We start from the raw sequence: 16,415 nt of genomic DNA on the forward strand, positions 1-16,415 counted from the left end.
ATTTATACTGAAGTAATTAAAAGAAAATAGAAATACTACAATTGCGCAAGAAAACCAGGATTACACTCTAATGCAAGAACACAAGCCAGATGCTTTGTTGACTGAACCTGTAATGACGCATTATTTAAAACATGGAAATAATGAAACAACAGTGAATATTTTACCTTCATATATATTGACGAATAGCACTCTGATCATTACAATATCTCCATTCGAACAACATCTGCTGTGTATCCCATCAAACAACTGCATAAAACATGGAACAACATCTCGACAAACACTGCCCACTAGCACATCTCAACACACACTGACTACTACGAGTCCTCGACATGCACTGTCCACTACGACATCTCAAGAATCACTGCCAGTGGAGGCGGCGGAACAACACTCTCTAGCGCGATCTCTCGCGCTGTGGCTCAGTGCAGCCACCTTTCAACGTTCAAGGTTAATCTCGCAAAAAACTGACTGTAACTGATTATTAACAAACGACTTAAAATACGCTACTGACTATTTCTGTTCAAAATAGACGGTCTGGTTTTTAGGGCAAAATGTCCAACCAAATATGATGCACAGTCCCGCTTTTGTATTTATTTAATCTGCTAACCCTACCTAAGCAGGGGTGGCTAGAGGACAAATGTAAGGATGTAGAGGCTTGTCTCACTAGGGGTAAAATAGATACTGCCTACAGGAAAATTAAAGAGACCTTTGGAGAGAAGAGAACCACTTGTATGAAATCAAGAGCTCAGATGGAAACCCAGTTCTAAGCAAAGAAGGGATGGCAGAAAGGTGGAAGGAGTATATAGAGGGTTTATACAAGGGCGATGTACTTGAGGACAATATTATGGAAATGGAAGAGGATGTAGATGAAGACGAAATGGGAGATAAGATACTGCGTGAAGAGTTTGACAGAGCACTGAAAGACCTGAGTCGAAACAAGGCCCCGGGAGTAGACAACATTCCATTAGAACTACTGATGGCCTCGGGAGAGCCAGTCATGACAAAACTCTACCATCTGGTGAGCACGATGCATGAGACAGGCGAAATACCCTCAGACTTCAAGAAGAATATAATAATTCCAATCCCAAAGAAAGCAGGTGTTGACAGATGTGAAAATTACCGTCACAGCTGCAAAATCCTAACACGAATTCTTTACAGACGAATGGAAAAACTGGTAGAAGCCGACCTCGGGGAAGATCAGTTTGGATTCCGTAGAAATGTTGGAACACGTGAGGCAATACTGAGCTTACGACTTATCTTAGAAGAAAGATTAAGAAAAGGCAAACCTATGTTTCTAGCATTTGTAGACTTAGAGAAAGCTTTTGACAATGTTAACTGGAATACTCTCTTTCAAATTCTGAAGGTGGCAGGGGTAAAATACAGGGAGCGAAAGGCTATTTACAATTTGTACAGAAACCAGATGGCAGTTATAAGAGTCGAGGGGCATGAAAGGGAAGCAGTGGTTGGGAAAGGAGTGAGACAGGATTGTAGCCTCTCCCCGATGTTATTCAATCTGTATATTGAGCAAGCAGTAAAGGAAACAAAAGAAAAATTAGGAGTAGGTATTAAAATTCATGGACAAGAAGTAAAAACTTTGAGGTTCGCCGATGACTTTGTAATTCTGTCAGAGACAGCAAAGGACTTGGAAGAGCAGTTGAACGGAATGGACAGTGTCTTGAAAGGAGGATATAAGATGAACATCAACAAAAGCAAAACGAGGATAATGGAATGTAGTCGAATTAAGTCGGGTGATGCTGAGGGAATTAGATTAGGAAATGAGACACTTAAAGTAGTAAAGGAGTTTTGCTATTTAGGGAGTAAAATAACTGATGATGGTCGAAGTAGAGAGAATATAAAATGTAGACTGGCAATGGCAAGGAAAGCGTTTCTGAAGAAGAGAAATTTTTTAACATCGAGTATAGATTTAAGTGTCAGGAAGTCGTTTCTGAAAGTATTTGTATGGAGTGTAGCCATGTATGGAAGTGAAACATGGACGATAACTAGTTTGGACAAGAAGAGAATAGAAGCTTTCGAAATGTGGTGCTACAGAAGAATGCTGAAGATAAGGTGGGTACATCACGTAACTAATGAGGAGGTATTGAATAGGACTGGGGAGAAGAGAAGTTTGTGGCACAACTTGACTAGAAGAAGGGATCGGTTGGTAGGACATGTTTGGAGGCATCAAGGGATCACAAATTTAGCACTGGAGGGCACCGTGGAGGGTAAAAATCGTAGAGGGAGACCATGAGATGAATACACTAAGCAGATTCAGAAGGATGTAGGTTGCAATAGGTACTGGGAGATGAAGAAGCTGGCACAGGATAGAGTAGCATGGAGAGCTGCATCAAACCAGTCTCAGGACTGAAGACCACAACAACACAACCCTACCTCGGACATCAGTTGTGTTGTAGAATGGTACTGACCCTTGTTTTGAATTATTTTTCGAACTACAGTGGCAATGCTGTGCTTTAAATGATTAAATACTCCATATAAGTAGAAAACATCAAGAGTGATCCTTGGAACACAAGGTAAATATGATCGATATACCTGTAATTTTATTGACATACTATATACTTGGCATAATAACTCAATCCTTAATTTTGTGTTTGCTTCAGGGTGAAAAATGGTGCCATCCAAAAATGACGATGAGGGGGCGCCGCATCCGTCTCCTCCACCTTCGGAATCTTTGCTGGACAATGACACCGATTTCTGCTGCAGCCTCAACCCCTTATCAAACGTGATCTCCTACTCCTTCACCTTCATTTACATATTTGAACCTTTGTTCGAAATCTACATTTATTACTGGAAGTAACAGCAATAAGAAACCGAAAATAGGTTATTTCAGCAAGCTGTTATTTTGAGCAGTTTTAACGGTCGGGTCAGGCTGGGCGCGAAAAGAATGGGTGCAACCGAGACGCGGTTGTTTCTGCGATAACCATCATCGCTGTTCTGAATTGGCGAGTGAAGCGAATCTGAGAAAAGTCGTGGCGAGTGATAGCCCAAGATCTACTTTCGCTTCATATCTGACGAACTTCCTGTTATAAATAACAAATTGAAGAGACTTCAGGAAAATTATTGCACAATGAGCACATCTCCGTACAGTATTGCGCTGTACGTTATGAGCATACATCGCACATCAACTACGAATATTGCAGAGGGGTGATGTGATTGGGGGGGGGGGGTGAAATAACAGAACTGTTGGAGCGTCGCTCATAAATTTAGCTGACGAGGAAATGTACCTAGTTCACGAATTCGCTGTTTTCCAGAACACTGATTAGCACACTGGACTCGCATTCGGGAGGACGACGGTTCAATCCCGCGTCCGGTCATCCTGATTTAGGTTTTCCGTGATTTCCCTAAATCGCTCCAGGCAAATCCCGGGATGGTTCCTCCGAAAGGGCACGGCCGACTTCCTTCCCCGTCCTTCCCTAATCCGATGAGACCGATGACCTCAATGTTTGGTCTCTTCCTCCAAACAATCCAAAAATCCAGAACACTGAATCTGGCTCAAATGAACAACGCTCAACGATGCTCTAAATTAGAGCGAAACGCTCGGCAACACGGCTCTCGGAAAGATTATGGCGATTCGATCGCAGATATTAATAGTACATCGATGATTCACAGAGTTTGTTCTTCAAGGTTTTGAGCTGTAAAGATGGAGGACAATAAGCATACTTCTCCAGAGACTAGAAGTGTTTATTGCAGGAAATCGGCCAGTACGATGATATAACTGAAGGCAAAAATAAAAAATAAATAAATAAAATAAAAAAAACTGATAAGCTAACTACGACAAAAAAAGTGGAAAAATGTTCCGTTCACTATAACTCACATAACATCGAAAATCACGACTGGAAAACCTTAAAAGTATGTTACGAGGTATAAAAACTTAATTTTAATTGTTCCTTAAGAATTTTGTCCAAAAGAGAAAGTATAACTTTTTTCTTGTTTAATTCCGAGAATGTTTTCCTCTTTTTGCAAAACACACAGAGAGGTCGTTGGGAGTCACTCTCGTGCTCAGTAGTGTGATATCTCTGACTTTCTATTTCTAGCTGCAAGATTCTGTCCTCGGAGCAGTTCAGACTGCACCGGACTGCACCATTAAGTAGTGACGCAATAAGAAGTGCCAGGTACCCCTTTCGTGGGAAAGACCGCCGGAACTGTAGTCCATCACTCTGATTGGCTGCTCTGTTCGAAGACAGCGTTACAAAACGCTAATTTTGTATTATTAATATTATGAAAGCTATGCATTAAACTTCCTTGACATTCAAATACAGGCATCTCCAAATAGCAGGCTATCGTGCACTTACTTCAAAAGTCATAACAATATGCAAAACTAAGAACAAAAGTTCAACGAAAAGACAGACGAAGCACTTCGGATCCAGACTGAAATACGCGAACAAGCGAAGTGGACTGCGCTGCCTAATCACTGCAGGATTAGCAGTCGTAAGGCACAGATACGTTGTCTGGTGCGATTGATTGTCTTTATATTGTCTTAGGAAATGTTAAGCCTAGAACAGGCAAGAGAATAAGTAAATGTGTGAATAAATGCCGGTGTTTAGAGAGCGAACATGTGGAATTTTTAATGACGTGTGAATTGTTAAATAGGCCATGGACAAATATTTTAATTTACAGTTTCTAGTGTTGTGCTAGAATAAATAGAAGTGGCATTCCAAAAAAATGAAAGACCCGGTCGTGTGAGTAGTGTCAGTTCCTCGCACAACAGTTCATTACAGTCTTCAGACTGCGGATCTACGACCTAGGTGCTGTTTTCTGCACAGCGGGTATGTATCGAAGACTCCATGTAGGTGAACTTTATCGGAAACCCCTTGAATTTCACTCTGATAGTTGAAAGCAACTAGACACCTTGCGTGTACTGTATTCTCACTACAAATTGGAACGGTTACACGTAATATGCGCTAACAGAGGAGGTAGATGTTTGCGAAGGCACAGATAGTCTTTCTAAAAGTAAAAATCTTTCACGCTGTAGTAGACGCACCAGAATAATCACACTTCCGTAAAGGAAAAGAAACGCAATGCAGGCTAGCTGTCAGCGCTTATGGCTTCTGCACATTAAATGCTTGCTACTACAGCACTGCTGATTAATGTCCTGATGTCAACGTCGTAAGCAAAATCGGAGACTAATCGATGTCTGGCGCCATGACAGGCACACGCTCGACATTTATCGCTTGCAGCGCCTCTAGGAAATTACCAGACTTTTATTCTAAAAAAAATGTAAAAACTATCGACATATAATTGTCAAGTGCTTTTCCGTACATACGACGTGACGTGCCGTGATTTGGTGACAGTCAGGGTCGTCTTTAACCTATATGAGGCCGTGGGCACATTACGATTGACGGGGAACTATTTTGTTAGAATAGACAAAGAAAGTAGATAAGCGAGGTTCTAGATGCATTTTTATTTCTTCACAGTCACATTAAATGAATAGATAATATAATGTAATCCACAAAAGTAACTCTTTCCGCATTCACAGGTTAGTGCTTAAAAAGCTATGTTGACTGAAGAAGTACCCTTCTAGATTTGTGCCCGGCAAAATCGTTAATCACTTCTTCAAAATCTACACTTCTGAGCATATCATGTTCTATGGACATCAGTGATAAACTGGTTAATCTCTCTTGAAGCACTGCACTCCTTAATTCGCTTTTTATTGTTTTCAGTTTGGAGAAGGAGCGTTCCGCTCTGCAGTTGGTTACCATCATTCCTCAAAAGATTCTCAATGCGATTTCCACATTTGGAAATGTGTCTTCAATTCTATTTTCAGTCAAAAGGTCATAAATTTCCAATATACTATTAGTTCCCTCATTTTTACTATAAACAATTTTCAAGTTTTCTGTTAAATGCAGACATTCCATTTCGAACTCCTGCTCGTTAGCGTCTTCATAATAAATTTCAGCAAATTCTTTGTACATTTGTCTCAGATCTTCGGAATTCAGTGTTTTCAAGCGAAAAAATAAAACAAAAAGCTGACTAATGTTCTCATACGAACTTAATCGCTGTTTTGGAAGAACGCTCAGGATATCAATTATGGAAGAAAGGGAAAGGTTTCTATTTGAATTTCTCTTCTTATTTCGTAAGACTGACGGTACAGAGCCATCAAAAAAAACCCTGGCGTGAGCTTCTACGTTTTGTTCTTTGAGATAGGTCCTTGTAATCAGATTCCGGATTTCTTTCTTTGGCGGACGATTCAAAGCATTAAATTTATCCCTGAGGTTAACTATAAAATCATCAAGTGAAGCGAACAAATTAGTTGCAAAGCGCAGTGTTATTGTTTCTTTCTGAAGATAATTACTTGTGTTGCCTATTCTTTCCAATACAGATTCTCTAAATTTTCGTTAGTGTAATACATTCTAGCTTTCCCATTTTTCTGGACAGACTAAGGGCTTCGTCTCTAGTTTCTATTGCCTGTTCTGTATCTTCTGCGATGCACATCAAAGTTTGAACAATTTGTTTTTGACCTTCATGCAAGGCGCTTACTGCATCAGCTCGGTCTGACCATCTGATTTGTGAAAGACGTTTAACAACTTTTTTTGACCTAAATGTTCTGTCAATATATTCCATCGGTGGATAGAGCTCGACAAAAAGTTGTTCACTTTCTGTATCAGCTCAAAAAACTGTTTTCTCTAATACACACACAGCACCTTGAACATCTTCCAAGTTTAGTGAATGTCCCGCACGTGGTGCAAAGGTGGCAAATTCTCATTTCTCCTTGAGTCTTGTTTGTAGACCAGTATACTTCCCTGACATATACTATGTGATCAAAAGTATCCGGACACCTCCAAAAACATATGTTTTTCATATTAAGTGCACTGTGCTGCCACCTACTGCCATGCACTCCAAATCAGCGGCCTCAGTAATAATTAGCCATCGCGAGATAGCAGAATGGTGCGCTCTGCGGAACTCACGGACTTTCAAACGTGGCCAGGTGATTATCACTTGTGTCACACTTTTGCATGCGAGATTTCCACACTTCTAAACATCCCTAGGTCCACAGTTTTCGATATGATAGTGAAGTGGAAACGCGAAGGGAAACGTACAGCACAAAAGCGTACAGGCCGACCTCGTCTGTTGACTGCCAGAGACCGCCGACAGTTGAAGAGGGTCATAATGTGTGATAGGAAGACATCTATCGAGACCATTACACAGGTATTCCTAACTGCATCAGCATCCACTGCACGTACTATGACAGTTAGCCGGGAGGTGAGAAAACACGGATTTCATGGTCGAATGGCTGCTCATAAGCAACACATCACGCCGGTAAATGCCAAACGACGCCTCGCTTGGTGTAAGGAGCGTAAACATTGGAAGACTGAACAGTGGAAAAACGTTGTGTGGAGTGACGAATCACGCTACACAATGTAGCGATCCGATGGCAGGGTGTAGGTATGACGAATGCCCTGTCAACGTCATCTGCCAGCGTGTGTAGTGCCAACAGTAGCCGGCCGCTGTGAACGAGCGGTTCTAGGCGCTTCAGTCCAGATCCACGCAGCTGCTACGGTCGCAGGTTCGAATCCTGCCTCGGGCATGGATGTGTGAGATGTCCTTAGGTTAGTTAGGTTTACGTAGTTCTAAGTCTACGGGACTAATGACCTCAGATGTTAAGTCCCATAGTGCTTAGAGCCATTTGAACCATCAGTAAAATTCGGAGGCGGTGGTGTTATGTTGTGGTCGTGTTTTTCATGAAGGGGGCTTGCACCCCTTCTTGTTTTGTGTGGCACTAACACAGCACAGGCCTACATTGATGTTTTAAGCACCCTCTTGCTTCCCACTGTTGAAGAGCAATTCGGGGATGGCGATTGTATCTTTCAACACGATCGAACACCTGTTCATAATGCACGGCCTGTGGGGGAAGTGGTTACGCGACAGTAACATCCCTGTAATGGACTGGCCTGCACAGATTCCTGACCTGAATCCTACAGAACGCCTTTGGGATGTTTTGGAAAGCCGACTTTGTGCCAGGCCTCACCGACCGGCATCGATACCTCTGCTCAGTGCAGCACTCCGTGAAGAATGGGCTGCCATTCCCCTAGAAACGTTCCAGCCCCTGATTGAACATATGCCTGCGAGAGTGGAAGCTGTTCAAACGGCTCTGAGCACTATGGGACTTAACTTATGAGGTCATCAGTCCCCTAGAACTTTGAACTACTTAAACCGAACTAACCTAAGGACATCACACACATCCATGCCCGAGGCAGGATTCGAACCTGCGACCGTAGCGGTCGCACGGCTCCAGACTGTAGCGCCATTTTAAAGCTTTGTCGTAGCTTAGCCCTCTGCAATCTTTTATGGGAATATCATGATTCTCTAAAAAATTCAAAATGGTTTCTGCTAAATACTCAGATTTATGGTCTTTAATAGGTACAAATTTCAGGAACTTTTCAACAGGGACACTGTCTCTAACGTATCGAATTATAAAAGTTAGCTGGTCAGTATTAGACGCTAATGGAAAAATATTTTGCTAATTTAACTTTATTTACAATTTTTGAGACCTGTTTTCCCATTATGTCAATAAACTCATTACAGATATTCGCTGATAAATAAGAAGTGTTATTTTTCCAGGATTCCCAAATTTTTGTAAGTGATCTGCAAGAAATGGATTGAATTCACTCGATAATTCCACACATCCCAAATAATTCCCATTGTTGGGGTATCCAAGGATTTCATTGCTACTGCGAAATAGAAGCCCTCTCGATGACAAATATTTTACAACTGCTACAATCCGTTTAAGTACATTTCTCCAGTAATCCACTTATTTTGATGTTGAGATAATAAGTCTATATCTATTGTACGCTTAGCATTGTGCCAGATAAGTCACTGTAGATTGCCTATGTGCAGCACTATTTTCATGTGTTAAATTTATGTGATTAATTTGCTTCCAATCATTACATCTCGTAGAGCATAGATTTGCATCAGAAGGGTTAAATAAGCAGCATGAAAAACAAAATACAAGAGTTTTTGGAAGGCGAGTACAAAAACCATTTTCTTTCGACGCTTCCATTGTTCTGTAATTTACGAATAAATAATGCTTTGTTTAAACAACTAGTTACTGATTTATTGCCATATTTGTAGATTCTGGATGCCTCGGAAAAGTCAGAATTGTTATTCTGAAAATATACAGGTCCCTTACAAATCAAAATTTCGCGATTTCTTTCTGTAAAATTTTCATTGGTAGAATTCTGAAACTGGCGTAGAACATGAACATTCAGAAATTCCCGCAATTCGTGATCGACACAACTCATCATGTGGACGATTTATTATTTGACTGCTACTTACAGAAGTTGCTCCCAGCAGTAGTAGTGAAATACGCTGTTAATTTTGGTAACTTGTGAAGTACTTCCTTCTGATGTACAGGTTTTTTCCTTTTTGCAGATCCACTAGAATATGACCGTTTCGACATTTTATATTATAATTCAGCATTCATTTTTACACCGAAAATAGTCGCTAACACAAAACCAAACAGGTAAACGACGATTTAATCAAACAACACCTTGGGGCACAGTCAGTAACAACTACAAACGAAACAAACGTCACACCACCGCACACAGACACAGGGGATTTCCCGATCGTGGAGTCGGTTTATTTAAGTCGATCGGTCACGTTTAATTTTACGTCGATATTCGTTCTGTGCAGAGATGTGCAATGTGCAAAGCCAATGAGCAAGTATGTTTGTAGTCAGTCATTATCGTAAGTAAATTTGTTTTTCGATAATAAATATCGGTTATCGTTTGGTAATCTGACAGAACTAGGGGAGTCCTGTCGATCACAGGGCCCTTGGCATGTGCCCAGAGTGCAGAGTGGGAAAGAGGGGCCTCCTTACAGTAGAGTTGGGCAACACGATTCTTTTTCTCGATTCGATTCCTACGATTCAATCTCACATTGCGAATCGATTCTTTCACGATTCATTCTAGTCTGCGATGGCACTATTCTTACGGAATGCAAAAAGTTCTACATCTTACTCACAGATGGCAGGACATGTCTGAAATCGTCAATGGGGTTAGCATCGAACTGTGTCAGAAATAGTTTGTTTATGAGTAAACATGCATATGACGTTACAAGTGTGATTCTCGATTTATGCGTGTAATGCCTTAATTGACGAAAGGTCACGTTTGATTTGATTGCATCTATTGTTTTATTTCAGTATGCCAGGAAAGAGGAGTCGATTTGTGCGAAAGGTGGTGCAAAATTGCTACCTTTGTTCACACGCATCCTCCACTTGGCTGCCATCTGGCGGTCGTAATCATTCGGCACGACGACTTGGCCACTGTTTCTATGTTTCGATACAGTGTATCGATACGTGGAACTGTTTCAGTGTTTCGGAACGGCTATGGTTCACTGTTTCGAAACAGTGGTATTTCATTCCGCCCCTGTCTCGGATAACCGTACCAGATTCGATCTCGAGCCAGACACAGACACTGTATCGTTTCAAAATAAGGCTGTTTCAGTCCACCTGCACTTGGAACGGACTAATTGTATCGAAACAGTGATGTGTCATTCCGCTCTGTGTCGCACGAGATTCGGGCTCGGCACAGATACTGAAACACAACATAACACTTCATGAAACACTTTCAAGAGTGTCGAAATCTTTTTGACAAGTAATAGAATGAAGCTTAAGATATCAGAAAATAAAGCTTCGTTTCTAGCTGACTGTCCTATTACGAAATGGCGTAACATCTGCTTTATAAACACTAACCAAACAATAAAACAACGCATACTATTCACATTCAAAATAATAAATATGTGAAAATCATTCGATTAAATTACACTTTTTCTTATAACATACGCTTCTCTTTTCATGTACAGTAATAGTATTAAGAAACGCAAGTAAGCCTACAACATTTTGAATAAAAAAAGGCGTAGAGTGACAGTTATTAGACATATACATAAGTTTGATCTAGGTATAATTGCGAAAGACCCAGCTGAAGCTAAAAATTTCCGGCCTGTCTCACTGCTTGGTCATTTATTTAAAGTGCTGGAGCGAATGATCCTCAAACGCATAGCTGATTATGTGGACAAAGCCCTCATTAACGAACAAGCTGGATTCCGACCAGGAAAATCATGCTGTGGCCAAATCCTTAATCTCACACAGTACATCGAAGACGGCTATCAGAAGGGAGAAGTAACTGGGGTCGCATTCCTGGATCTCAGTGCTGCGTATGACACAGTTAACCATAAGTTGCTTACCCAGAAAGTGTATAATGTCACTAAGGACTACACCCTTTCTATGTTCGTGCAATGTATGCTGCAGAACAGACGCTACTATGTAACCTTACAATCTAAAAACAGCAGATGGAGGACACAGAAAAATGGACTTGCACAGGGCAGTGTCTTGGCTCCAATATTATTTAACATCTATACCAATGATCTTCCCATCAGCCACCAGACACGAATGTTGATATATGCTGATGATGCAGCAGTGGCCACACAGGATAAAACCTTTGAACAAGTGGAGGAGAATCTCACAGGAGCCTTAACAGAACTTGCTACCTATTACGACGGCAATAATCTCAAACCAAACCCTAGTAAATCTCAAGTATCCGCTTTCCATCTTTGGAACAAACAAGCCAAACGGAAACTCCGAGTCATGTGGCAAGGGGAAGGGCTGAAACATACAAACAGCCCAACTACCTTTTACAACTTGGAGGTCATTAAACCGGCTGCGCACTGGAGTAACTGGGTGCAAATCAAACCTATTTAAATGGGGCTACAGTGATAGCGATAGGTGTGAATGCAGAGCAATACAGGACTTGGACCACCTACTGATCTGCCCAGATATGTCTATAACATGCACTAAAGATGATATTTTGAAAGTCAATGACAAAGCAATCGACGTTGCTAATTACTGGGAAGGGAAGATATAATTGGTGCATCTGGACACGGAAGAAGAAGAAGGTATAATTGCAAGCAATCTGTTTGACATATCACTGATAGTGTAATGGTGAACAGGAAGGGCTTGGAAGCATGGTGACTTTATAGTAACCGTTCGAAACACCTTGAAAGACAAAATTTTTTTCTGTTATATTTTGTTATTTATTCGTATTATTTGGCGTTATTTGTGAGTCTATAGTCACTGTGCCTATTATTCACAATGATTCCGTTTGCGTGCATGGATATTAGCAGGATGGGTATATTACCCATACTAACGGAATGTGGGAATCCCAGTAGCATATCCGTTGTTTCTGCAGTTTGCTCCTACCTCCAGTTCCGTTCTTCAGCTATGGCTGTCCTCATCCAATTGAAAAGTACGAAAGTCACACAACACGAAAGCAACGCATTTGCTGCACGAAATACGAAACTGCCAAGACGCCCAAGTGATAGTTTCATACTTCCTGCGAAATGATTAGCGCTCTAGCACCTCATTTGTGTTTATATGAACATACTTATACAGTAGACATTCAAGGTGATACAATGTGTAGGTTTATTAGATTACAAAACACAAACTGTTTCACTGTTTCGAAACAGCGTATCGAAACTTACATTGTACTGTTTCATTTGTTTCGAAACAGTTAAGTGTTTCAGTTTGCCCATCTCTTATAGCGACTAAGAATCGATGAACCGTTGGAACTTGGAATCGTCACGACTCGGAAACGCAATCGTTCTTACGATTCTTTTGAACGACGATTCGTCCGTATCACGATTCGATTCTTACGATTCTTTATTTAGAGTCGTTCAAATGAACGACTCATTCACGAATCGCCACAACTCTACCTTACAGTATCAGGAGGAAGAAGCTGAGCTCACGCCGTGTTGGACTGAATCTTTATGAAGCTGGAGGGTTTCGTAAAGTCGAGTGCTGCTAAAATATGCCGAACTGACGCAATGGTGCGTTTGCGATCTGACAGAAAAGCGTTTCATTCTGTGCAATCGCGTGTGATATGTATAAGAGTCTCTGGTAAGTTTTGACAAACGAATTATTCCGTTCAGCAGGTATTCAAGTTTTGTCTTGTTATCACGCCTACTGTAAATAGAAGGAAAACGTTTCGTTCTACTGCAGAATGTATATTTCGTTCCATTATCTTGCAGCGTTATTCCTAAGTATCAAGGAGGCTTTTTCTGTACCACATATTTACGTGTACAGTACTATAACTACGTCGTTCCGTTCGTTTTACGAAAATGGTGTGCCACTGATGGCATCTTATTCCCAGCCCGGTACTTTTCATAGCTGTGCAGACGATCTGTGAAATGGCAGAATTTACAGGAATAGCGATAGGTTTGCTAATTTATAATGCGAAATTCGCAAACAGTTTGAGGGCATAATAACCGAAAATCTTTACTTTATCTTCATTAGACTCGGTGGTGAAATAACTGAGAACGTGAAACAACCATCGCTACGCAATAAAATAAATCATCAAAAACCTGCGCACGAATTAAAAGAAGTCGTCCTTACCTTAGAAACGATGTGGGCGTGTCAAAAAAAAAAAAAAAAAAAGACTTGTCCGCGCAGCAGGCAGCAGCAACAGCAGCAGGGATTGTCGGTTCTCCTCCTCACTCCGCAACTCTGTCGCAAGAAATGCGATGCAGCGCGCAAGCGTCTGGAGATTGCCACACTGTCAGTACCGCCAACCGCTTAAAGGACAGCGGTACCAACTGCATTCCGCCGCAGAAGAACATACGGCGTCTCGCTAATCAAGAACCTGCTGCATGAGCCATTAAGGAAAATAAATTTGTTCCCAGCAAACGTGTGCGTTGTGGTAGCGAGGTTTGGGATGGTCAGATTAATAAATATGTAGCGCGATCAGAAACTGAATCGCAGAAAATGTGATCGAAGTGTACTATTCCAAAGAGACGAAAACTTCGCTACCAGTTTTTCCTGCACTTTAACGTACTAATACACTGCACAGCATAGCATAGTATTCCGAACAACCAACTGCCACGACATGTTTATGAGCGACAACACTGATCAGTTCCATAAACATCGCACGTGTTTGAATGTGCGCATTTGAGTATGTGTGTGTGTGTGTGCGCGCGTGTGTGTGTATGTGTGCGTAAATACACACCCGTACTCTCCAAGCCTCTATGAAGAGCACGGCAGCGGCTACTTTCCAGTATAGCAGCCAATGCTTTTCGGTCTCTTATCTTACAAACGGTGGAAGGAATGACTGTTTAGTTTCCTTGTGCTCCGTTATCAATGTGATCTGTTTTCGCGGCCTCTACGATTGCGATACATGGGAGGCTGCTGTATGTTTCTAGATACCTCACTTCATACTGGTTCTTCAAACTTCCCATTTACTATCGCTACCATCAGCCACCGCGCCGACGTCAGCTTAGTTTGCGCGAGTAATACACAAACTAGTGATGACAGAAACGATATACAGCGAGTACACAGCTCCCAATACGCACGATTAAAATCAAGAAATCCAAGTATGATGAATAAATACGTACCTCTTATTTGTTGCAGATGCAATGCAAAACACACACACCTTCTTTACACACGAGCAATAGTACTTGGATTATGTATTACATTTCGTGTATCTCGAAAACGGCCCGAACTATTAAGATGAAATTTTGAATTTAAACTGGTTTTTGCTTTTTAGTTCATCTGCATAGTTCCATTATTTCGTAACAAGTCAATTTTACAATATATATATCCTACATAGTTCTATTCGTAAAAACGCAATTTTATATTATAAAAACGCTATTTCACACGTTTTTATAACGCCATCTCGTAAAACTTTGTTAGTACGTATTGAATGTAGTTAAGGTTTTGGTTTTTATGTTTATCTGTATATAGGTGTCTTTCCTTACTGCACGCGATTTTACACAAAAGATTTTTTTAAATAAAAACGCGAATTTCATGTTTCTTGGGAACGGCTTTAACAGTTTGGATAAAATTTTATATTTAGATACAGCTTTTGATTTTTAAGTTTATCTATATTGGTGTGTTTCCTGAAAAAACTCGATTTTACACAATAAGTATTTTATATCGCAATTTCGAAAATCTTTGTTACTATTGGATGTTACAGTAGAGGTGTATCAAAATTTTGTGAGATGGCAGTATAACATTATCCGAATACGAACATGTTGGACTTACCGTACATCCAATAGTAACAATCATCCTAGATATGTTTTAGGTTAGACATGGTTTCCTCTGATCGCTGGTATCTCGGAAATGAAAATTTATATTTAGTTAACTGTTTGCTTTCAACTTTATTTGATTAAGTAGCTTCTCCCAAAAAATACGATTTTACAAAAAGAAACAGAGCTGAGCTCGGTCTTCCACACATTATGGTAATAACAAGAGTAATATGCACATTACAGCATTAGATTACTGATTACTTGCATAACTGTATCAAAGTTTCCTGTCTAAACACAGTTCAAAGCAAGTATTGTCGCAAACATATACAGTTCATGATGACTAACTAACAACCTCAGCTGCCGACAGGTGTTGTTGATATACCTTGATGTATATATATACTGGCAAAGTTTTTAAACGACCAGGACGTTTAGCTGATGTCTCTCTTCTATCAGCAGCAGATGCAATATTTTGTAGAGCCAGGTTGACAACTTCAGAATGCTGCAGTTTCCATGTAGGCGGAAAAGGAACGATTTCAGAAATACGATTTGTCGGTGCTTTATTTTTTAATATCGATATAGGCGGTAAAGAAGTTGAATCATTAGGGAGTTCATTCAGAATGTTTTGAAAAATATGAAGATACTGATCCCACGTTCTGTGATTATAATGACAATAAAGACGACACAATTTATTAATTTCCTTCATCCATCTCTCTGACACGCTAGATTGAGGGTGAAAAAGTGAAATGAAAATTGGTTTAATCTTACGACGCCGTAGAGTACGAAGCCAAATTTTGGAGCGAAACTGTGATCCATTATCTGATATAACTTTATCAACATGACCCACTTCTTTAAGAAAATGTTTGATGAAAGCATTGGATACCGAACGAGCTGTTGCTTTGCGTAAAGGTGTAAAACACACATATTTTGATGTCAATTCCACTACTACCATAATGTACGCAAAACCATTAGTAGAACAAACCACTGGACCGAACAAATCGACTGCAGCCATCTCCTTTAATCTCGCTGGAATGATAAGAAACAACGGTGCTCTGTAAGAAATAGTTGGCAGCTTAGGCTTTTGACATAATTTGCGTTTAGCAAGAACAAATCGAATACGTTTTTCCATATTACTGAAGTACCAATTTTGTCGTAATTTATGAAAGCATTTTCTGGGACCAAAGTGTGCATAGCTGAAATGTGTATACCAAATCAATTTATTAACCCACTCATCAGGAATGCAAACTAATCAAACAGAGTTGTCAACCGATTTTCGTTTAAAAAGAACCACTTCTCCTTAATGTCCTTCCAAATTGGATCATTGTTTTGCTCCTTAGCGATGTCCTGGAGCGAAGACGAGATAAAATTTTCAAACGCAACACCTTGAATGTACA

At 40.5% G+C, this 16,415-nt stretch overlaps 1 protein-coding gene across 2 annotated transcripts in view; it reads right to left on the bottom strand.

Annotated features, from left to right (window-relative positions):
• LOC126194720 (speckle-type POZ protein-like B) overlaps positions 1 to 13,417 on the bottom strand; it is a 133,900-nt gene extending 120,483 nt beyond the window's left edge. For both annotated transcript variants that reach the window (XM_049932969.1, XM_049932968.1), the window contains exon 1: positions 13,397 to 13,417. The gene's annotated coding sequence lies outside the window, so the exon portion shown is untranslated. The remainder of the gene's footprint in view (positions 1 to 13,396) is intronic.
• Positions 13,418 to 16,415: the final 2,998 nt, after the last annotated feature.

This window comes from Schistocerca nitens, chromosome 7, assembly GCF_023898315.1.
Source record: "Schistocerca nitens isolate TAMUIC-IGC-003100 chromosome 7, iqSchNite1.1, whole genome shotgun sequence".
NCBI lineage: Eukaryota > Metazoa > Arthropoda > Insecta > Orthoptera > Acrididae > Schistocerca > Schistocerca nitens.